Here is a 23,783-nt window from a genome sequence, read left to right as displayed (position 1 = left end):
TACAGTGAAGATGAAGAAGTGTTCTTCTTGTCCCCCCGCCCCCATCCGTCTCCCAGACGACCTTGCAGAGTGTGTTTGTGCATATGCCAGCATTGTGTGTCTTCTCTATCACTTCTTTTAAACGTGATGGCATCCCAACCACATGGTGTTGCACATTGCTTTTGTATTCAGTTATTCATTCATGCAATAAATATTTACCAAGCTCTATGTGCCAGGCACTGTTGTGAATGATGAGAAAACAGCAGGGAACAAAACAAAGTGCCTGCCGTGGAGGAGCTTATGGTGCAGTGCAAAGAGACAAGCCGTCAACAAGTGCAGAGCTGCCAGACACGGACACCAGCTGGGGGAGGAGTAAACAGTTTAGAGTAGCCAGGGCAGGTCTTCTGGATCGCAGGACATTGGACTAGAGAACAAAGAAGTGAGAGTGCAGGACAAAAAGTTATCTGCAGAAGGAATGGCTGCAATACAGACCAACAAGAGCAAAAGCCCTGAGTTGGAAGCCTGCTTGACTTTGAAAGCTTTTACAAACCCAGCGTGGCAGGAGCATGGACAACAGAGATAACGCGGAGAGGGAGGCTGCAGGCAGTTCACTTAGGAAGCTGTTAACTGGGACAGCGCTGGATGTTATTCGAATTGTGATGGCTTTGAGCAAGGGGAAGGTGTAAAAATAAACAGGAACATCACTATGAAAGCAACACTGAGCTTTCAAAACCAACTTGGGAGGTCCTTCAGGGAGCAGGACCTACGCACTGTGAACTGTGGTCCCCACCTGGAACAACCGGATAATGACACTGTCCGGAGACTCCAGATGCTTGTCACAAGGTGACCGGACCCTGGATGTATGGACAGTTTCCAGTAGGCAAATACATTCTTTATCTTCTGGTCATGCGAGCCCGGTCTTTCTCAAAAAGATTCCCACCAAAGGATTTTTACCACTTAGTGATAAATCAATACTGCTTGACAGGATCAGCTCCTACTTCCCTGACTTCCTCACAACGCTCGTTCCCAGCTATCTGAGTCTGTATCTCCCGACTTGCAATTCCTGAGACCTCTTCCCCTTTACAATTTTACAATTTCTGAGCTTGAGTTGATCAATAAAGGATATGATCCTTTTCACATTTTAAAAGATCATTCTCGGGGCAGCCGCTGTGACTAGTAAGCTAAGCCTCTGCCTGTGACGCCAAGCATCCCATATGGGCGCCGGTTTGTGTCCTGGCTGCTCCTCTTCCGATCCAGCTCTCTGCTTATAGGCTGGGAAAGCAATAGAAGATGGCCCAAGTGCCTGAGCTCCTGCACTCGCGTGGGAGATCTGGAAGAAGCTCCTGGCTTCGGATCAGCGCAGCTCCGGCCGTCGTGGCCGTTTGGGGAGTGAGCAAGGGATGGAAGAAGTTTCTCTCTGCCTCTCCCTCTCTCTGTCTATAACTCTACTTCTCAAAAAAATATAATCTTAAAAATAAATAAATAAAAGATCATTCTGGCTGCTGGTTGGAGTACAGACTGGGCAGGGGTGGGTAGGGCTGGGGACAGAACACTAGCAAAGGCAGGACTGGTTAGGAGACTTGCTACACACCTTGCAGCCAGGTCTGTACAGACTGCATCCACCTCAGGCCCTCTTAGTTCCGGCTACAGTAATCTACCCTGCGGCTGTATCATAATGTACGTACTCAGTTCCCTGCTGGTGGACATTCAGGCTGTTCTCAACCCTTTTCCTTTTACAAACAACTAAGTAGTGCATCTCCTTTGTGCTCAGGTCCCACCTCCTATGCAGGATGATTCCAAGAAGTCTAACTGCTGATCATATATCAAACCACTTCCCAAACTGAAATTAAATTTGGTGATCTAATTCTCGCCCAGAGAAACAGGTTTATTCACTCTCTGCCACATCAGCCTTTCAGAGATTGGGAGGGGGAGGAAACTTTAAATTAAAGGAGACTTTAATGACTCCCAGTCGAACAAGCCACCACCTGAAGCTGTCTCTTCCTCAAACAGTCCCCATCGCGGGCTCTAGAGAGATAAACCGAGGCACGGGCAGCCTCCGAGTCTGCGCTCTCGTCCCGCCATCCCCGCCCCCTCTCCACCCACCTGCCTAAGCGCCGGCCCGCAGACCCAGCCCGCACACCTCACCGCTTAGGACCGCGATTCCCACTTCCGCCCACCCTGCGGCCGCGGAAGCAGACGCCGATCTCCCTTGTCCCATCCGAGCCGCCGTAGCGCTGGCGCCGCGGGAGCTCGGCAGCTCCGGTCGCCAAGGCAACGGCTCCGCGGCTGGCGGCGGGTGCCGGGCGGCCCCGGGGAGGCGCTGCAGGCCGGCGGCCCCGGCGCGGCGAGGTGGCGAGAGGCAGGTGAGCAGGGGCTGAGCGGGCGCAGGGGACGAGGGGCTGGGGTCGCGGGCTGCACCCTCGTCCCCGGGGCCTCGGCCGCGCCGCGGGTGGCGCCCCCGATACCCTTTGACCCCGCCCTACGTTTGGTGGGAGTGCGTTTTGGATCGTTTTACTGTGTGTGTGGACGTTGGCCTCATTCGAAAGTCTCCTAAAAAGAGACGAGAGCGTTCTAACGGGGAGGAGGGTGGTGGTGGTCGTGGAGTCACCCGAAACTGCCGCAAATGTACGTGTGGGTGCGACCCCGCGGGGACCCGAGAGGACCGTCTGCTTCGCGCGCCGCCTTGCGCCCCTGCAGCGAGGGGTTAGCGGCCGCACCTGCTCGGTGCATACTTGAGCCCTTGTAGGTGAGCTCTCAGCACCGGGCGGCTTTTTTTTTTTTCCTCTGCTGCCACGAGGAACTTCGTTGCGCGTTTGTCGTGAGCCAGGGTCCGGGCTGCTGGCCACGGGTAGAAAGTGAGTGAATGAGAAGTGCGTGTCCGCAGGGCCGTGCGGGGGAGACCCTGTGGTCTGCGTGGGGCTCTGGGCGGGCGGGGGACAGTCATGCACAGAGCGGTCACCCGCATTGCCAGATATCCCAACAGAAGGTGCTGGCCGGGGAGAGGTGCCCGGGGTGGCGGTGGCGGTGGCGGGGTATGGCCGCAGCCCCTCGCAGGACGCGCGGGCTTCCTGGGCAGCTGTAGCATTCAAGGCTTTGCTGTAGGGCGGACTCTGCGGGCTGGAAGTGGCCTGGCCGGCCGACGTTTGAGAGTCCAGCAGATGGCCTTCCCGAAAGCGTGCGTGTCGAAGTTTTGAGGAGTTGGGACGTGATCTTGGAGGCAGAGGGAGGTGTGTTGCGTGTGCGTTTGATTTGTATTTGTGGTGTCAGAAAAGACTGGCTTTGTTGTTCTTGATCTCATCGCTCTTCCCATCTGTTTTGCACTTACAAGCGTTCACTTACGGCAGGGATGGGAGACGCACTGCTTTTTTTTTTTTTTGCCAAGGGCCACTTGAGTATAACATTCGCTGGCCACGTTTGGGGGCCACGCTAAATTGTCAGCTTAAGAATCAGCCTGCTGTATATAGATGTATGGGACTTCGAGTCTCTCCTGTGGTTGCCTTGATAGGGCCAGACCAAATGAATTCGTGGGCCGTGTATAGCCTGTGGGCTGGGCATTCCGCTTCCCTGATGGACGGTGATGCCCCTACCACCACCACCACAATTGAGCATCTGCTATGTGCCAGGCCCTGTGATGATGGAGGTAGTGAGGGAAGAGTCCCCAGCCATCGTAGGAAAGAATGCACCCAGCGTGATGACAGTGTGATAGGATTTGTGAAAGAAGGCGCACGGTAAGGCTGACCCCAGCCAGTTTGGGGCTTCAGGCAGGGTCTTGATAAAACTCCAGAGGGAGCAGTATGCGTTAGCTGCTTTTGGTGGGGAGCTGGGGCCGGAGGTGTCACGTGCCAGATGTTCAGACGTGCATTCGCGGAGGTGGAAGCAGCCCACTGCAGCTGGAACTTAAAGATGAACACAGTCAGGCATCCAGACAGGCAGCTTATGAAAAGTCCAGACCGCTCAGGACACTGCACTGGACGGTCTTGGAAGAAGTCACTGAGGCCACACCAGGAAGAGGAGGCCAGAGATCTAGGAGGGAAGCTGGCAGGGCACAGCGGCGAAGGCCAGAGGAGCTCCATTGAGGAGGGTGAGCGTGTCGCTTGGATAAATAATGGTCGGGGCCGCTTGGGACTGCGTTGGACAGATTTCGTGAAATGGTGGGGGCGGAATCTCTAATCCCGGCCGCTTCCGAAGGTTCAGTGTAAATGCCTCAGCCGGCTGAGTTAGGAGTGGGATGTGAGAAAGGTGCCGTGTAGGCAGCTCAGAGAAGTTCGGCTGTGTGTGTGGGGGGGAGGGCTGGAGAGCTATTGGGGAATAGGTGAGGCTGCATTGAAGCGAGAGAGAGATTAAAGATGCTGGCAAAGAGCCAGTAGAGGGGACGGAGAGACACAGGAGAGAGCGTTCCCGAGCAGGCGCGAGTGGAGAAGCTCCCGGATCTGCTGCCTTCTAGATTGCGGAAAGGCGGGATGCAAGGCGGTCGCTGAAAGCAGGCATACCGACGTGAGCTCGGACACCCATCAAGGAGAGATTAAGCCTGTGCTGTCACGTTTCCATTATCGCCAGATAGCAGGCGTCTGTGGAGCTAGTGTGGTGCCAAGCACATTTTGTACACTAATCTCAATGAATAATATGCTATTTATAGCAACCCTGCGAGGTGGGTTCTGCCATGAGTCCCCACTCTGTGGACGAGGAAGCCGACGAAAAAGGCCCATCCTAGATGACAAGATGACAAAGTGTTTGGATCCTGGTCTGCCTAGAGCTCTTTTTTTTTTTTTTTTTTTTTTTTTTTTTTTTTTAAGATTTATTTATTTATTTGAAAGAGTTACAGAGAGAAAGGGAGACACAGAGAGAGAGACAGACAGACAGACAGACACTGAGAGATTTTCCATCCGATGGTTCACTCCCCAGCTGGCTACAAAGCTGGGTCTGGGCCAGGCCAAAGCCAGAAGCCAAGAGCTTCTTCCAGGTCTCTGACACAGGTGGCAGGGGCCCAAGGACTTGGGCATCTTCCACTGTTTTTCACAAGCCATTAGCAGGGAGCTGGATTGGAAGTGGAGCAGCTGGGACAGAAACCAGCGCCCATACGGGATGTGGGAGGCAGCTTTACCCCCATGCCGCAATGATGGCACCGCACTGCCCACCTCCCACCTGCCCCAAGCCAGCTCTCACACTATGTGGCCAGGCTGGGCACATCTATTTTTGTTTCTAAGTATTTATTTTTTTCCCAAGTGTTTTTTTTCTTTCTTTCTTTTTCTTTTTTTTTTTTTTTTTTTTGACAGGCAGAGTGGACACTGAGAGAGAGAGAGACAGAGAGAAAGGTCTTCCTTTGCTGTTGGTTCACCCTCCAATGGCCGCCGCGGCCGGCACGCTGCGGCCGGCGCACCGCACTGATCCGATGGCAGGAGCCAGGTGCTTCTCCTGGTCTCTCATGGGGTGCAGGGCCCAAGCACCTGGGCCATCCTCCACTGCCTTCCCTGGCCACAGCAGAGAGCTGGCCTGGAAGAGGGGCAACCGGGACAGAATCCGGCACCCCAACCGGGACTAGAACCCGGTGTGCTGGCGCCGTAGTTGGAGGATTAGCCTATTAAGCCACGGCGCTGGCCTGGTTTTGTTTTTAAAGTAGTCTCTCATCTGTATGCCATGTTTTTAAAATTTTTTTAATTCATTTTCCTTCTGTTTGAAAAGGAGAGAGAGAGAGAGAGATCAATCTTCCATGTGCTGGTTCACAGTCTAAATGCCTGAAACAGCCAGGGCTGGGCAAGGCAAAAGCCAGAAGCCCAGAACTCACTCTGGGTCCCCCACATGGGCGGCAGGGACCCAGGACTTGAGCCGTCGCTTGCTGCCTGCCTGGGTTCACTTTAGCAGGAAGCTGGATCAGAAGCAGAGGAGCCAGGACTTGAACCAGGCACTCCCGTATCAGACATAAGGGCCCTCAGCAGCAGCTTTGCTTGCTGTGCCCAGCACCTGCCCCTGCTTGTTTCAAGTGTGTACATACGTTTCTGTATGGAAAATGTGTCTAAGTAGTATTTATTTAATATTTTTAAATTGGTAAAGTATGAAAGAACTTCAAAAGTTTGTGGAAAATTGGGACTAAAAGATGTTTTGGTGCAAGCATGTTAATCCTTGCATTTGAAACGTCTTCCAAAAGCTCATGGTAGATGTGTATTATGAAAAAATTATACAAAAAATTTATCATCTCCACTATTTGTAAGTATGCAGTTCTGTAGTCTGCTCACATTGCTATGCAACAGGCTCTGGAACTTTTTCATCTTGAGAGGTTTTGAACTCTGTTTAACAAACAAATTCCCACTTCCCTACCCCTCCAGAGCCTGGCAGCCACCTTCCACTTTCTCTTGCTCAGTATTTTAGACCCCTCGCGAAAGCGGAATTGTGCAGTGTTTGTCTCCTGTGGCTGCTGATGTCACTGAGAACAGTGTCCTCGAGGGTGAATACTATTCCATTTCGTGTTTGTGGCACCTTTTGTGAATCCCTTCATTGTTGACGCATTTGGGTTGCTTCCGTCTTCTGGCCACTGTGAATAACGCTACCGTGAAACCTGAGTGTGCCAGAAAGGCGAGCTCTTTATGTGTGTACTGTGAGATCGTGGGGACATGTTTGTTCCTTTACCCATTGCCTTATTTTTTATGGGCATGGATTTCTTTTCTATGAGTGTGTGAACATACATAGGTTGCATAATCAGAAAAAGCAATCAGAATGTATCTTGTTTAGGGGGCCGGGGAGCGAAGGTGAGAAAAGGCAGTGGCCGCAGGAGTGGAACAGAGGGCAGATCTGAGAGACCTGAGATTCAGAAACAACTGGACTGGCACTCGGGGTAAGGGAGGGAGATGAGGCCTGGAGCAGGGAGGGGCGTCCCCTGGCAGGACTGGGACAGCACTGGAGAGCCCTCTGCATCTTTGCTCAGCAGTGAGTTTTCCCAGGAGGTTGAAAGAAGCCATTGAAAGGAAATAACTTAATCGTATTTGCATATGGAAAGATTATGAAGGTTCCCTCCAACCCGTTCTACAAGCTGAAGCTAGACAGCACCCAGTGCCTCCATGGGTTACTTAGACGTGAACCTCTGCTAATTCCCTTTGGAGATGAAACCCTGTTGCTGAAAGATGCGTATCGACTCTTCTAACGCACCTAGAATATTTTGAGCATGTTAATTTAGATTACAGCAATGCCCATTGTGTTCAGTTTCATCTCAACAAGAGACTCCTGTAAATTTACTTTCTACCTTTAGGAGGGGGAGTGTGAATAATTGGGAAAATAAACAAATATAAACAACACAACCTCAAGGACTTCAATTTATTGAACGGACCTTTGATACTTTCCTTTTGAGAGAAAGGAGCTGATATAAAATACAATGTCACATTAAGGAATTATTACAGAAAAAAATTATTGGACTCTGAATGAATGCAGCCCATCACTTTTTTTTTTTTTTTTTTTTGGGATAGGCGGAGTGGACAGTGAGAGAGACAGAGAAAGGTCTTCTTTTGCTGTTGGTTCACCCTCCAGTGGCTGCTGTGGCCGGCACACCACGCTGATCCGATGGCAGGAGCCAGGTGCTTCTCCTGGTCTCCCACGGGGTGCAGGGCCCAAGCACTTGGGCCATCCTCCACTGCACTCCCGGGCCACAGCAGAGAGCTGGCCTGGAAGAGGGGCAACTGGGACAGAATCCGGTGCCCTGACTGGGACTAGAACCCTGTGTGCCCGCGCCACAGGCGGAGGATTAGCCTATTGAGCCGTGGCGCCGGCCAGCCCATCACCCTTATCTAATCCCTTAAACCTGTAATCTCTCTCTGCTTCCCTAGTGTTACAGAGTGGGAGAGCTAAGGATTGTGCTTTTTAGTTGATAACAGCTAAGTCTCCAAAAGATATAAATCTGTGATCTCATTTCAGTCCTCCCAACAATTTGATGACATAGAGATTTTCAGATTAAGATTATTAAAAATCCGAGCATTCAAGAGACTCCTTCCAGATCCTAAATCTAGTATGTCCTAGAGTTTGAATCCAGGCTTTATTTTATTCTTTTTTTTTTTTTTTTTTTTTTTGACAAGCAGAGTTAGACAGTGAGAGAGAGACAGAGAGAAAGGTCTTCCTTCTGTTGGTTCACCCCCCAAATGGCCGCCACAGCTGGAGCTGCACTGATCTGAAGCCAGGAGCCAGGTACTTCCTCCTGGTCTCCCATGCAGGTGCAGGGGCCCAAGCACTTGGGCTATCCTCCACTGCCCTCCTGGGCCACAGCAGAGAGCTGGACTGGAAGAGGAGCAACCAGGACTAGAACCTGGCGCCCATATGGGATGCCGGCGCCACAGGTGGAGGATTAACCGAATGAGCCATGGTGCCAGCCCCTGATTTTATTATTATACTAGCCTTTTGTTAGATAAAATTATAAACATGCAAAAGTAGGGAAGATTATACAGAAATACGTATATGCTCATTCCCCAGCTTTAAGTTTATCAGCATATGGTCAGTTTTATTTAATCTGTACTCTACTCTCTCCTGCCTTAGATTGTTAATTATTAGTAAGCAAGCCCTAAACATGTCGCCCATAAATACTTCAGTATGTATGCATATTTAAGAGGAAAAGAGTTTGTCTCCTTATTTTCACAGTATCATTATGATTCCTAAGAAGTGAATAGTAGTAATTCCTGAATATTACCTTATATCTATTTGGTATTCACATTCCTTAACAATTTCATAATTTTTAAGAAAGATTTATTTACTTGAAAGTCAGAGTTACACATAGAGAGGAGAGGCAGGGAGAGAGAGAGAGAGAGAGAGGTCTTCCATCTGCTGCTTCGCTCCCCAATTGGCTGCAACAGCCAGAGCTGCGCATATCAGAAGCCAGGAGCTTCTTTGGGGTCTCCCACGCAGGTACAGGGGCCCAAGGACTTGGACCATCTTCCACCATTTTCCTAGGCCATAGCAGAGAGCTGGATCAGAAGTGGAGCTGCTGGGACTCGAACCGGCACTCATATGGGATGCCTGCACTGCAGGTGGTGACTTTACCTGCTATGCCACAACACCAGCCCCCATAATTTTTTTAACAGTTGGTTTGTTTGAATTAGGATTCAAGCAAAACCTCCATATTACATATGATTGGTGATCTCTTGACTCTCTTATTCAATAGAAACTTTTTCTTTTCCACACCTCCCTTGCTATTTATTTGTTGAAAAAAAATTAGGTCATTTGCCCTTACAGCTTTTCACATTGCAGATGTGACAGATTGTATACCTTTAATGTGTTCCTCTGTTCTCTCCTTTTTTAAAACAACTATTTACTTGAAAAGCAAAGCAACACAGAGAGATCTTCCATTTTCTGGTTCATTCCCCAGTAGACCACAGTTGGGCTGGGCAAGGCGGAAGCCTAGAGCCAGGAACTCCATCTGGATCTCTCACATGGGTGGCAGGGTCCCAAGTGTTTGGGCCATCATCTACTGCTTATTTTATTTTATTTTTTAGCCATTATACTTTACGGGTGGTTCTGTACACTTCCTGTTACGTCACGTCAGAGGGCAGTTGGGTCTTGTTACTCTTTGTGTGGTACTGTGATTGATCATTGAGGTCTTCTTAGAACGCTGACCGTGATTCAGCCTTTAGAAACTTCTCTTCAGTCTTTTACAGAATGGCTTTAGCTGCTATTGATGATTATTGCCTAGATCTAGTATTTCATTAAGAGTTAAAAAGTGAATCCAGGTCTTCTGATGCCAAGTCATGTTGAATAACACTGTCATCTAATGGACGGAGTCCTTTACATACTGTTATGTATTCTCCATTCTGGTCAGTGGAGAGAAATCCTTCAGTTAGTAGCTCTTGTCTGTTAAAAAGGAGCCAGAACCTGTAGCTTTGTCCAACACTGGCTACTTTCCTGGGTTGGTCTTGGGTAATTGCAGAAGCACTCAATGAAAGGGTTGCCTGTGTCGATGTTTTTCAAGCTGTTGGGTATTGCACATTAGTAGGTTGAGGAATTATTTGTGGGAGGGGTTCCAGTATTTTTTAAAATAAAAGAACAGCAACAAAAAAATCAGAGTGCACGTGATAGAGTAAAAATAAGCTTTGTTTTTTAAAAATTTTTGTTTTTTTTTGTTATATTTATGTCTGAGACAAGATGTAAAGTATACTTTATACAATATATGAAATAATTTTTTTTAAGATTTTTTTTTTATTTGAGAGGTAGAATTACAGACAGAGGGAGAGAAACAGAGAGAGGCCTTCCATCTGCTGGTTCACTCCCCAGACGTCTGCAATGGACAGAGCTGGGCTGATCCAAAGCCACGCAGCACTTGGGCCATCTTCTACTGCTTTCGCAGGCCATAGCAGAGAGCTGGATTGGAAGAGGAGCAGCCGGGATCGTGAACTGGCGCCCATATGGTATGCAGTGTCCCAGGTGGAGGCTTAGCCCACAACGCCCCAGTGCTAGCCCCTATATGAAATAATTTTATACACAAAGCAGGGTTTTATGGTTTGGTTTTCCATTTGAGGCATGTCAGCATTCAGGGTTTTAGATTTTGGAACGTGTTGGATTTTGCTTTTTCAGATGAGGAATGGTCAACCTGTAACTGGTTGGGAGGGGAAAGATGTTCGGGCTGGGCAGGAATGAGTAGGGGGAGAAGCAGACTCAGCCCTTGGCCGGCTCCTGGGGCGTGGGGCTCCGGTGGAGGGAAAGCAGAGCTCCCGTGCACAGGGCGGTAACCTGAGTGGCCCTAGTACTGCTCCCGTCCTAACCAGGGTGCTTTAGGACGTGAGCAGGTCGGGTATTTAGCGGCGCCAGTGGCAGGAATGAGGGACTAGGGAATACTGGTTTTGGACTGCAGAGCAAGTTAACATTTTAAAGCTGTAGAAGTTAGAGTTTGGAGAGGGTGAGTTGCTCAGAATCAGCCGGTAAGTGAGGAAGCCAAATTTCAAGACTTTACCATATCCTGAAAATATTCTGAGTGTTCTGTTATGAATGAGTCCCTTAATAATTTTTAAAGACTTATTTATTTGAAAGAGTTGCACAGAGAGAGGAGAGGAAGAGGGAGGGAGAACCATCCACTGGTTCACTCCCCAAATGGCTGCAATGGGCGGAACTGGGCCGATCCAAAGCCAGGAGCCAGAAGTTCTTCCGGGTCTCCCACAGGGGTGCAGGGGCCCAAGGACTTGGGCCATCTTCTACTGTTTTCCCAGGCCATAGCAGAGAGCTGGATTGGAAGTGGAGCCACCGGGACTTGAACTGGCGCCCACATGGGATGCCAACACAGCAGGTGGCGGCTTTACCTGCTAAGTCACAGTGCCAGCCTCCATTTTAATTTTTATCAAAGCAATAAAACTTAAAATTCTATGCTCTAACATTCTCTTTTTGGGGATCTCTACTGCCTGGAGAATACCAGTATCATATACATGTATCATTTACGAATGTAACTTATGGGGGTGGGTGATGACCAAATGGTTAAGCTGTCTGTTGGGATGCCCACACCCCATATTGCAGTGCCTGGGTTCAAGCCTCCGCTCTGCTCGTGATTCCAACTTACTGCTGATGCACACCCTGGGAAGCAGCAAGTGATGGCTCACGTGGTTGAATCCCTGCCACCCACATGGGAGCCCGGGGTTGGGTCTACTTCAACCTTGGCTGTCACAGGTATCTGGGGAGTAAACGAGCAAATGGAAGTGCTCTGTCTAGCTATTTCTCACTTTCCAAAAAATAATAAAATTTAAAATATATACAACTTGTAAGTTTTCATAAACAATTTACTATGTTATTTATTTGTACGGAGACAGATTAGATTGGTGGTGTAGTTTTTTAAGTGATTCTGCATGGGCAGTGTACTTTGAGGCTAGAGTGTGTTTTTATTTGGATATTTGTGCCTAAGCATAGCATTCTGCTACTTACTTACTGTATTTTACTACATAAAAGAATAAATACATATTGTTATGTTTAAAATTATTTATTTATTTGAGAGGCAGACAGAGAGATAGGGCACCTAGCCCTCAATTCACTTCCCAGATGGACCAGAGCTGAAGCTGGGAGCCGGGAGTACAATCCATAAGGTGTCCCATATGGGTGGCAGGAATTCAGTTACTTGATCTGCCACTGCTGCCTCCCAGGGTCTGCATTGGCAGGAAGCTGGAACCAGGAGCTGGATTGGGCATCAATCCTGGGCACCCTGATACGGGATGAGGCCGTGGTGACTGCTTGGCTGAACACCCACTCTTGTATTATTTTGTTAGTTTATCTGAAACATAATATCTGCCTCCCTGTGGGATTTTTAAAAAATTATTTGTTTGAAAGGCAGAGCAATTCAGAGAGGAGGGGAGAGACAGAGACAGAGATCTTCCATCTACTGGTTCACTCCCCAGATGGCCTCAGCAGCCTGGATTGGGCCAGGCCAAAGCCAGGAGCCTAGAACTCCTTCCAGGTCTCCCACATGAGTGGCAGGGGCCCAGGTACTTAGGAGGCCATTTTCTGCTGCTTTTCTCAGACACATTAGCAGCTGGATCAGAAGTGGTGCATCCAGGATTCAAACTAGTACTCTGGTGTGGAATGCTGGCGTTGCAAACAGTCCTTTAATCCACTGCCCCTTCCTGTGGTTTTTAAGTTAAAAAATGGAGCTTTATATCTTTTCACTGTTGGTTATTTTCTTATATGTAATCTGTTAAAGCTGCAGGCACCAGGATTGAAGAAAACGGAACTTAACTTTAGATGGTATTTCCAGTGGGGCTAATTAGATGCATAGCTTTCCCATGGCTTCAGGGTCATTTTTCTTTGTTAGCTAATACTTGGAAAGTGCTGGAACTCATAGGAATGCAGAGTTTTTTTTAAAGATTTATTTATTTATTTGAAAGAGAGAGGAAAGGCAGAGAGAGAGAGAGAGAGAGAGAGAGGTCTTCCATCTGATGGTTTACTCCTCAATTGGCTGCAGTGGTCAGAGCTGCACCAATCTGAAGCCAGGAGCTTCTTCCAGGTCTCCCACACAGGTGCAGGAGCCCAAGGACTTGGGCCATTTTCTGTTTTCCCAGGCCATAGCAGAGAGCTGGATTGGAAGTGGAGCAGCCAGGCCTCGAACCGGCGCCCATATAGGATGCTGGTGCTTCAGACCAGGGCATTAATCCGCTGCGCCATAGCGCCGGCCTCAGGAATGCAGAATTTTATAATGGGAAGACCAAGAACCTGGGTTTCAGGTGGACCGGGGTAACCCTGGGCAAGGTCTGGGAGTCTAGGTTCCCTTATCTGTAAAATGTTGCTTGAGGGTCTTTTGAAAGTTACCCATTGTAAAACTTGGCCACTAGAGGGGCCTAATCAATCTGAGTTATCTTCCTTGCTCCTAATCGTGACTCCACAGATTTACCTGCTTCATACTTTTACTTAGCTCCAAAAACATCTAATGCTAATTTTCAATGTCATTTAAACATAACGCCATTCTCTTGTGGCATAAGGTGTAACTTTTAGTGGTTTTTATCTCTGCATGTTACATGTGGTACATATTGAGTGTGGTAGCCATATTTTCTAAACTCCAAATTGGTGCTCATGGTGTGATGAATATAATACACCTAGAGGGTCAAGAGAATATTTTGGAGTGGGTAGTGCAATCTCAAGGAAATTTTTTATGTGTCCCTCAGAAAGCAGTACAAAGTCATGGTTAGGAATAAGGCACTGGAGCCCTTTGGACATGAATTCAAGTCTTGGTCCAGGCCCTTTCTGCTTTCATGTACAGGTACTTAACCTGCGTTTTAGAGTTTAGTGTCTTCATTTTTATAAGAGTTCTAATTTCTTGTGAGAATCATGTGAAATAAAGGGCTCAGTGTAGGCTTGGTGGTAGCAAGTACTAGAGCTATAAGCATTTATTATGAGGCCTTTGGAACATGCATGTTTATTTAGTAACCTATTTTACAAAGGCCTGGGCAAAAAGTTGCTTAAAATAACTCAATATTTGGGAATGTACTATATGATAACTTCTTTATCAGGGTTGGTATGGAAATGACACAGAAATATTTTTGAAGACAGTGTCCAGCTTCGCGTGCCCACTGGGAAGACCTGACTTCTTGCCTTCTCAAGATAGTTGAATAACTCCTAGCACCTACTCATTGCTTCTAGGATGATCACCCTGTAATGTGAATATCTGGGGGCTCATGAAAGTTGCATTTGTCCTACATCAGTACGACAGACTTCAAGGTTAACTGAGTCCACTGTCACAGACTTCTGTTCCTAATTTCTCTTGGTTGTCCCCTTCCCAAAGTATTGGTCTCAGCCTCAGGCTGGCAGCCAGGAGCTGCAGCCATTCTGGGCCCCAGATCCATGTATGGCATCTGGAGAAAGGACAGAAAGATCATCTCTTCCTCTGTTCTCCTAAAAGTGAGACTTCTTCTCCTAAGTCCCAGAAAGCTAACTCTAGAATCTCACTGGCCTGGACTCGGTCGTGTGCCCATTCCTGAACCAGTTCCTGGTTCTGTGCTCTGAGTGGGCAGTCAAGTCCACTGCTGGCGTGGTAGTTTCACGGGGCCACTGAGGAGTCTGAATCTGTCTGTCTCTCTGCTACTCCTTCTTCATCACGTAGCCTGCACTCACAGTCACCGTGTAGTCACAGCTGGCTTCCAGGTGTTCAGCCAAAACAGTCCTTGTGGCAGGAAAACATAGAGAAGGGAATGGCAAAAGATACCCCTTAAAGTTCCTTAAGTCCCAACCAACACATTTAGTTTACATCTCATTGTCCATTGTTACCTGTGAAGGAGGCAGGCAATGTGGTTTCTTAGTTGGACAGGTTGCTGTCCCCGGGCAGAACCGGGTTTCTGTTGCTACAGAAGAGAGGGAGGATGACTATAGGCCCGGCAGCATGCAGTGCCCATCACAGGAGGTTGCCAGCAGTGTCTCCTGCCCTCTCCATTTGGAAGAAACCAGTTTTTATGCAAAAAAACTTCAAAATTTCACGGAAAATAGAATTGAAAGATAAATTTTGCAAAAATAACTTTTTAAAAATCCATGTATATATGAAGGGCCTTCAAGAAGCTTATGGACGTAGACATTTAGCCTAGTGGTTAATAAAATGCTCACGATAGAAACCTGGGCTTCATTCTTTGTCTAGAGGCAGAGAGAGAAAGGTCCCGTCCGCTGGTTCCCCTCCCTGCATAACCACAGTGGCTGTGGTGGGGCTAGGCTGGGCCAGGCTACAGCCTGGAGCTGGGAACTCAATCCAGATTTCCTACCGGTGGCAGAAACCCAATTATTTGAGCCATCACCACTGCCTCCTAGGGATGCTTTAGCAAGAAACTAAAATCATGAACTGGAGCTGGGAATTGAACCCAGGTACTCCAGTGCAGGACTTGGGCATCAGAACCAGTATCTTAATCACCAGATTGCCACCCACTCCTACAAAAAAAATTTAATTTCATGAAAAATGTGTATTATGAAAACACCGTGCATGAATTTCAATTTTTTGCACCAAAATATATTTATCTTTTTACTTTCCACTAACCTGTTGAAGTCCCCTTATATGTTTAATTTCTTCCTATTCATTATTTTTAATAAAAATGGGATCATATCTTACATAGTGTTTCTTAATCCATGTTTCTTATGGAACAGCTCATGAGTATTTTTCATATCAGTTAATATGCAGAAGCATATGAACCAGTCTCTGCAGATGCTGGGTTAATAGATCCTCTCCATTCTCATTATAAGTCTTAGTATGTAATTCTCGTGGCCCGCTGAGCTTTCTCTGCTAGCTTCTAGCCACATATGGCTATTTAAATCAAAATCAAATTGAATGAACAATTCTGTGTCTCAGGCCCAGTAACCAGATATGAGCAGTGGTTGCTGTTAGACGGCCCACATGTGGAACATTTCCGTCACAGCAGAAACTTCTTTTTTTTTTTTTTAATTTTTATTTATTTATTTGAGTTAGAGAGAGACAGAGAGAAAGGTCTTCCTTCTGTTGGTTCACCCCCCAAATGGCCGCTACGCCAATCCGAAGCCAGGAGCCAGGTGCTTCCTCCTGGTCTTCCATGCAGGTACAGGCGCCCAAACGCTTGGGCCATCCTCCACTGCCTTCCCAGGCCACAGCAGAGAGCTGGACTGGAAGAGGAGCAACCGGGACTAGAACCCAGTGCCCATGTGGGATGCCGGCGCTGCAGGCGGAGGATTAGCCAAGTGAGCCACGGTGCCAGCCCCATCACAGCAGAAACTGCTACGGGCACGTGCCGCTTTAGAGCGCCAACACTTCAGCTCTCACCTGGTTGACCTTAGGGCATGGTGGTTAAAGTCACCACCCTGGAACTGGACAGCGTGAGTGTGAGTTCTTATCCTGCATTTACACGTTGTGTGACCTTAGGCAAGCTACTTAACCTCAGCTTGCCTCCGTTTCCTTATTTGTAAAGTGGTGGTCACAGTATAATGTGGATTTTAATACCTGTCATGGTATTGATGATGATGATGAAAAGTCAGCTGGATTTGTTCCCCAGCCTGTTTGAATTTACTTATTGTAATTGCTAAATAAATGTAATTGCTAATGAAATATGAGGGCAAAAATGAAAGAAAGACACTGTTTTTGTGAAAAATAAGTTGAAAGTTTGAAAGGCCTGATAAGGCTTTAAAAAAAAATCTACTCAGGGCCAGCACTTTGGTGCAACTGGTAAAGCCACAGCTTCTAGTACCAGCGTCCCTTATGGGTGCCAGTTCAAGTCTCAGCTGCTCCACTTCCAATCCAGCTCCCTGTTAATGTTCCTGGGAAAGCATTGGAAGATGGCCCAAGTGCTTGAACCCCTGTATCCGTGTGGGAGACCCAAAAGAAACTCCTGGCCCCCATCTTCAGCCATTGTGGCCATTTGGAGAGTGAACCAGCGGATGGAGGACTTTTCTCTCTCCCTCTCTGATTCTGCCTTTCAAATAAATAAATAAATAACTCTTGAAAAAGTTTTAAACCTAATTTCTTTTAAATCATTTTATATATATAGTTATATATGGGGATATACAGTGGGGATTTGTTTGCAAGAAGATGTTTGTAAATGCACAAGATGTTGCATATATATGCATTACTATGCCTCATTTGAAATTAATAACATCACCAAGCTCTGTTGTTGGATGTTTGTTAGTTTTTTGTTTTAACTATTATAAATGGTGCTCTGATGAGCTGCCTTCCAGTTAAATCTTCTCTAATTCATAAGTTTTGATCTAGAGAATTCAGGAGAACTTCCCTCACCAGGAGGCCTGGATTTCAGTCTGGGAACCATTATAATCCCATGGAAGAGGACATGGGTGTTTCATTCTTAATTTTGTTTTTGAATTTAGTTCCTTCTGTGGACCACTCAAAGAATGTTTAATAGATTAAAAAAGTTTGGAGTGTGCCAGGCAGTTCAGTGAAGTGGAATTTGTTCTGATGTGATTTTTTTTTTCCAATTCACATAGCACTTTGTTTGAACTTTTCATATTAGTTCTTGGAAATAGCCCTCCTCCATAATTACTTCTGCATTCATTTTGTGTCTGCTGCTGATCGCTTAGCTTGTTGCAAATGCATCCTGTGCTGGCCCTGTGCGTGGCCTGCCACATGCCGGGTGCTGCACTTCTATCTGTGCAGTGGGCGTATGGATCCGTGTCACTCCCTTCTCTCATTACATAGCCATCTTCAGTAACACTTGCTTTGGATTCACTGTTAGCGGAAGCAAGTCTTCCACCCTCTTCCATAGATCGGAGTCCATGTCAGAGCAGAAATTGTTAAGTGTTTGTAAGGTAATTTCAAACATAAATGGGTGAAATAGCATGAAGAAACTCCTATTACCTATCACTCAGCTTCAACACTTATCTGTATCTTAGAACAAATATTGGGGGGCTGGCACTGCGACTTAGTAGGCTAAGCCTCTGCCTGTGGTGCCGGTATCCATATGGAGTCCCGGCTGCTCTTCTTCCGATCCTGTTCTCTGCTTGTGGCCTGAGAAAGCAGTGGAAGATGGCCCAAGTGCTTAGGCCCTGCACCCATGTGGGAGACCCGGAAGAAGCTCCTGGCTTCAGATCAGCCCAGCTGTAGCTGGTGTGGTCATTTGGGGAGTGAACCAGCAGATGGAAGATCTTTCTCTCTGTCTGTATTTCTCTCTTTAATTCTGCCTCTCAAATAAATAAAACTTAAAAAAAAAAAAGCTGGAAAGACAATAGAAAATATCAGTAAAACTAAGATATTTTTTAAAAAAGAACAAATATTGATCTGAGGTGGATGTGGAGATAACATAGGACTTTGCAGAATCTGTTTTGATTTTGTGGCGAGAGAAGCAGAACAGTACTGTATGGCGGGCAGGGAAGAGAAAGAGGAGGCTGGTGGTTCAAACACAAACCTGCCACCTTTATTCTAGGGGCGAGGGGAGGTTTCATGAGTCACGTTCGAGTGCAAAGAGCAATGCCCAGCTTGTGGTGGGTGCAGCTTATGTGGCTGCTGCTGCCACTGCCGTAACCATCACCACGCACAGCTCGAGGGAACCTGGGTGCTTGCACGGAGACACCAGCCTTCCAGAGCTGCAGTGTCTTCACCTGAGAAATGGGACTAGGAACAGCGTGTCATGCCACAGAAGGAGCGAAATAATGTCTCTGTTCTGATAAGTTACCATGAATCACAATATTCCAGAGACGTTCTGTCTGAAGGGACCATGGGTGTGCAGGCTTTGTGGGAGTCAAGCCAGTTCCTTGTAGGGATTCTGAGCCTGAGACTTGATGACATTCACCCCCAGGGTCAGCCTCGCAGATAAACATTATAGCACAGGGAGCTTCATTTCCATGTACAAAAATGTCTGTTTCTAAAGCATGCAAACAGCCTTCCTTATCCATTTATGTACTGGACCCGAAATACTTACCAGCCAAGTTGATAAAGGGCTAAAAATAGCTTTCCTAAGAAGCCATTTGCTGGAGATTAATGTTGGAAAAACTTTGTAGCAGAATCTGACCATCTTTGAAATACAAGCTCCCTTTATTTGTCTAGATTTTTCTCCTAAAGTTTGTCCAGCTCCTAATTAAAGATAACTCTGCACTCTGCAGATCACTTAGCCACTTGCCCAAACTCAGAATTTCTCTAGAAAATCAGCTTTCTTTTGAATGAAGACTAAGTTTTAAACAGTTTGCCTTAGTCTCAGAACTGCAAAGAATTCTGAATATGCAGAGTATTCATCCAAACCACACATACACATAGCTGTCTGAGACAAGACTTAGGTACTGTGGGAAGAGAAATGGAGTATCCCTGACGGCTAGCGTAGGTTTCCGCAGTGTTTGTTTGGACAGGACAATCAGCTGCCACATCCCTGGCAAGAGAGCTCCATAAACCTGGGGCAGAGAGTCGGTGTCCTGGACTTCCGTTTTCAAGAAGTTTTAAAACTTTAAAATGATCATTTGCCATTTAGGTTTGATTTTTGGTGTTTCACTTAGTAAAAACCTGGCCTCAGCATTTGTAATTTATATCCCCTTGCACATTTACAAACAGCTTCATCCAAACAGACAAAATCCCCACTCTATACCCCCAAATAACAAAAACAAACAAATGCAAGATACAGTTTATCTCAAAGAGCAGTGTCCTAATGCCACCAGCTGACCCCCATGACTTACAAATTCTTAGTTCTCTTTCCCATAGACTGTTCTATTTCAGTGTCTTACTGCACAGTCTCTTTTTTTAATTATTCTGCATGGAATTCCAGTGTATTCCGTTGACTTCTTTCCAGAGGATCCAGCGCAAATCATTTCGAGTGGTCATTGAGCCAATGTTGTTTCACAATTACTCCTAATTTAAACTTCCATTTGAGAAGGTTTACAAGTTAAACTTTTTTTATATATATATAATTACAAGAACCCTTTGCTTTTCTCTGATTTTTTTCTGTGGTGAAAAAGAAGTCAGAACTGGCTCTAAATCTACTTCTTGATCTTTCTTGATAGTAATTTAAAAGTGAAATTTGGAACTCATTTTAACTTATGAAGAAATGGGGGGATTGTATCTAGTGCCCAAGTTGTACCTGTTTTTATGTACTGAAACTTTAGGATCATTATTACTTTATTATAATTTTTACTCATTTAATTTTTTTGAAAGCCACACACACACCCAGAGAGAGAGAGAGAGAGAGAGAGAGAGAGAGAGAGAGGTTTTTCACTTGTTGGTTACTCCCCAAATGCTCACAGCAGCCAGGCTGGGCCAGGCTGAAGCCAGGAGCCTGGAACTCAGTCTGGGTCTCCCACATGGGTGCAGGGACCCAAGCATCATCTTCCGCTTCCAGGGGTGCGCATTAGGAAGGAGCTGGATTTGGAGTGAAGCTGGGACACGGACCAGGCACTCTGCTATGGGATGTGGGTACCCTAAGCAGGCGCTTAATCACTATGCCAAACACCCACCCACCCTGCATCCATTTTGTTCTTTGATTTAAACATATACTAGGAGGAATTTGGAGGCCATCTGAAGGAAAGGACTCTGGTTTAGAATTCTGCCCTGTGATCACATCACATTGCTCCTTCCAGCAGGGAATCCAGGCAGAGTGGGAGGGAGAGGAAGACACGCGGAATGTGGTAGTCACTGGGTATGGGTATGTTCAGGGGGGGCACCATGTGCCCCAGATCACACTGAAGTGTTCCCTGGCCGCTGACGATCACGCGGCACACGCGGCTCGGCATTCTTTGGGCGCCCTCAGATTTATGTGAGCACCAAAGATGCTGTCAAGTGAAGTGTTTTGGGCAAAGCGTTGGGTCAAGTTTTATGTGAGGCAGGGTTAAAAATAAGGGCCAGTCCTTCAGACGCCAATTGCAACAGACTAGATCAGAGAAAGATTTCACCATCATCTTCTGCAAGACAGTGTGAGAATCCTATGAAAATCAATAGCAAAGGAAGATCTAGCCTTTGTCTTTAAGGAGCTTGAAGTCTGTTTAGAAAGGTACCTTCAGGTTGAGAGGCGTGTCCTATGTTACAGGGAGAAGGACCCCAGAAGAGGACAGCCAAGTGACAAGACTCACAAAGCAGCTGGTTCTTGACCAGCATCCTGAAGGAGGAATAGAGTTAGGGAGGAGGAAAGAGAAAAAGGTGTTCAGGTGGGATGGGAGGTTCAGAGGTCAGAGGCCTAAGTCGGATCTGATGGGATAGAGGGAACGGGTCTGCGTGGAAGGCAGTAGTGTGAACACGACTCTTGGTCAGAGTTTCTAAGCTTTCTGCTCGTAGAGATCAGTCTGGGTGGTGCAGGGGTGACTACTTCCAGGGTGTGCTGAGAATAGCCATGATTTCAGCAGTGCCTTCTGTGAGCCAGGCCAGGCTGTAAGCAGCTGCTTCCATCTAGTAATTCATTTAATCCCTGTACCAACTATGTGGGCTTGGCATTACTGTTATTTCCATGTGACAGATGGGGACACTGGGCACAGGGAGGGGAAAGTAACTTTGCTAAGATCGTAGAGCCCAGGACATCTGTTATGACCTCTCCCATGGCAAGGACCAGATGGATTTTCCCCTGCAGCTTTGAGACAGAAAAAACTGAAAGAGTACAATGAACATCTGTGTCAGTTGTTAACGTGTTGCCACATGTGTTTTGTTTCTGCCTGTTTCAACTTGTTGACTGGAAGTGTATTAGGGACATCATAATTCACCCCTGAGTCCAAAAACAGAGCATCTCCATCTTACATGATAGGTGCACTCCTGGAAGACACGTTGCCTCTTAAACCATGCAGACATGCTTTGTTCCGTGTAAAAAGGAGTTAAGTTCTAGGCTCAGGTCTTTGTAAAGAGATTTTTCACTATGTGAATGTCTTGGTTTTTGAAAGCTAAGCAGGATAAGAGACAGTGGTTGTCTCCGTAAGACGGCTTCACAGGTTGCTGGCTCTGTAACTCCTGGTGCCACCTACTAAATGTCCACTTGAATGAGGACAAGCAGTCAAATCCTGTGACACCCAAGAATGCCCCACCAGGGGCTTGCGTTGTGGCTGCCACAGTGCCCACATCCCATATCAGAGTGCTGGTTTTTGAGTTCCAGCTCCCCTTCCAATCCAGCTCCCTGCTAATGTGCCTGAGAAGGCAGCAAAAGATGGCCCAAATCCTTGGGTCCCTGCCACCCACATGGGGAATCTGGATGGAGCTCTGAGCTCCTGGTTTCAGAGGCCATTTGAAGAGTGAACCATCAGATGGATCCAGCATGCACTCAATCTCTCTCTCTCCCTTCCCTTCTCCTCTCCCCATCCCTCCTTGTTCTCTCCCTGCCCCTCCCTTTCCCCTTCAATTAAATAAATCTTAAAAAAAAAAAAAAAACTTCCATCCCCCACACTTCCAGAAAGCCCTCTAGCAAACAGCCTGTGGAGTGTCATTGGCTTCTCCAGTGCCCTAATGAAGGAGCCATAGGTTAGATGGAAAGAAAGTGCACACTTGCAGGACCCTTATTATAGTGATTCAGTGTTGAGGTAATGAAGGTGGTAGAACTTACCACCTATAATGTTCCTTTTATTGGAGAACCACACATGATCTAGATTTACATGCATATATTCATTTATTTAATTATACTCTCCCACACCACCATCACTTTGATCCAGAAATGCTGTATGGCAGGTCTTGATTTGTCTCCCCATATATTTGAAACAGCTAGGAAATAACTATTATTTCCTGTGCTTTCAAGGGACTTGAAGCAGACTTGAGGCCCACACCAGTATTAAGTCTGTCTGTACCGCTTTGTTCCATCCTGTTTTGCAAGGGGTGCTGAAGAATTCATCTGACATAGATCATTCTCGCACTCCGCAGCGCTCTACTTTTCACCATTGCCTGTCAAAGTCTTTTTGTCAGAATTCTCTCCAATGCCACTGCATTCACAAGTCTTCCTTGGAGCCTGCAGCAGGATATAATCTAAATCCCATAGAATATTCCATCTTACGACACCACGGTCTGCCTTAGCTTATGTTTGCTTGTGTGTTTCCCTGTCTTCCACGTATTTCAGCAGTACTTTGCTGGGCAATTCCCATGGGACAGGTCTTGTTCAAGATTTTGGAAATAAATCCCTTCTAGATGGACTCATTTGTTTCTTTGTCAGTAATTTGAATGGCAGGATGAGTGTTGTGGCTCAGTGGGTTAAGCCACTGTGTAAGCCACCTCTCAGATCACAGTGCCAATTTGAGCCCTACTGCTGTGCTTCTGATAAAACTTCCTGATGCTGCACCCTGGGAGGAAGCAGATGATGGCCCAAGTAGTTGGGTCTGTGCCACTCACATGGGAGACCTGGACAGAGCTGACCTAGCCCCAGCCTTGGCTGTTACGTGCATTTGGAGAAGTGAACCAGCAGATGGAAGATTCTCTCTCTCTTTCCCTTTCATTCTCCCTTCCGCCCTCCCTCACCTCCCAGCCCCTTCCCTCTCTGGTCATTCTGCCTTGCAAATAAATAAATATGTATTTTTAAAAATAATTGAAGTGGCCCCTTCCTCCCTCGTAGCCCCTGTGGCACCTGGTGTACTGCCTTGCATGTAGTGATTCATACCAATGGCTGGGTTCAGTTTGGAGTACAGGGAAACAAGTAAGCGTTTCAAGTCACATCTGAGTTCAACTCCAGGCGCTGCCACTCTGCAACCCTGGATAAATCACTAAACCTCCGTCACCGTCAGCTTCCTTATCTATAAAATGTTGGCAATAATATTCATCTTACAGGATTGCTGTAAAGTTTGAAAATAAATTGTATGAAGTGACTGGCACACAGTAGGTCTGCATGAAGTGGTAGGTGTTGTAAGAGAAGCTCGCTCATTCCTTTAGGCCACTTGTGTGAGCAGTGGGAGCATTTAGGATCTTAATTGTCTTAAAGAAACGCTGACTTAGTCTTGGGGCTTCTCCAAGGAGGAGCAGGCTCTGGCAGGTCTGGCCTGCTGCTGCTGAA

At 46.9% G+C, this 23,783-nt stretch overlaps 1 protein-coding gene across 23 annotated transcripts in view; it reads left to right on the top strand.

The window, feature by feature from the left end:
• The first annotated feature begins 2,201 nt into the window (after positions 1-2,201).
• Positions 2,202-23,783, top strand: part of PKIG (cAMP-dependent protein kinase inhibitor gamma) — a 99,168-nt gene continuing 77,586 nt past the window's right edge. For 10 of the 23 annotated variants that reach the window (XM_070051804.1, XM_008274485.4, XM_070051808.1 and 7 more), the window contains exon 1: positions 2,202-2,342. The gene's annotated coding sequence lies outside the window, so the exon portion shown is untranslated. Of the gene's footprint in view, positions 2,343-2,477; positions 2,835-3,086; positions 3,207-3,867; positions 4,061-10,146; positions 10,350-23,783 lie in introns of those variants that run through there. The other 13 variants (XM_070051811.1, XM_051845024.2, XM_070051789.1 and 10 more) reach the window with 10 other exon arrangements.

Source organism: Oryctolagus cuniculus, chromosome 11 (genome assembly GCF_964237555.1).
Source record: "Oryctolagus cuniculus chromosome 11, mOryCun1.1, whole genome shotgun sequence".
Lineage (NCBI taxonomy): Eukaryota > Metazoa > Chordata > Mammalia > Lagomorpha > Leporidae > Oryctolagus > Oryctolagus cuniculus.
The sequence above is the reverse complement of the archived record's forward strand: the minus strand, read 5'-3'. Positions and strand labels throughout refer to the sequence as shown.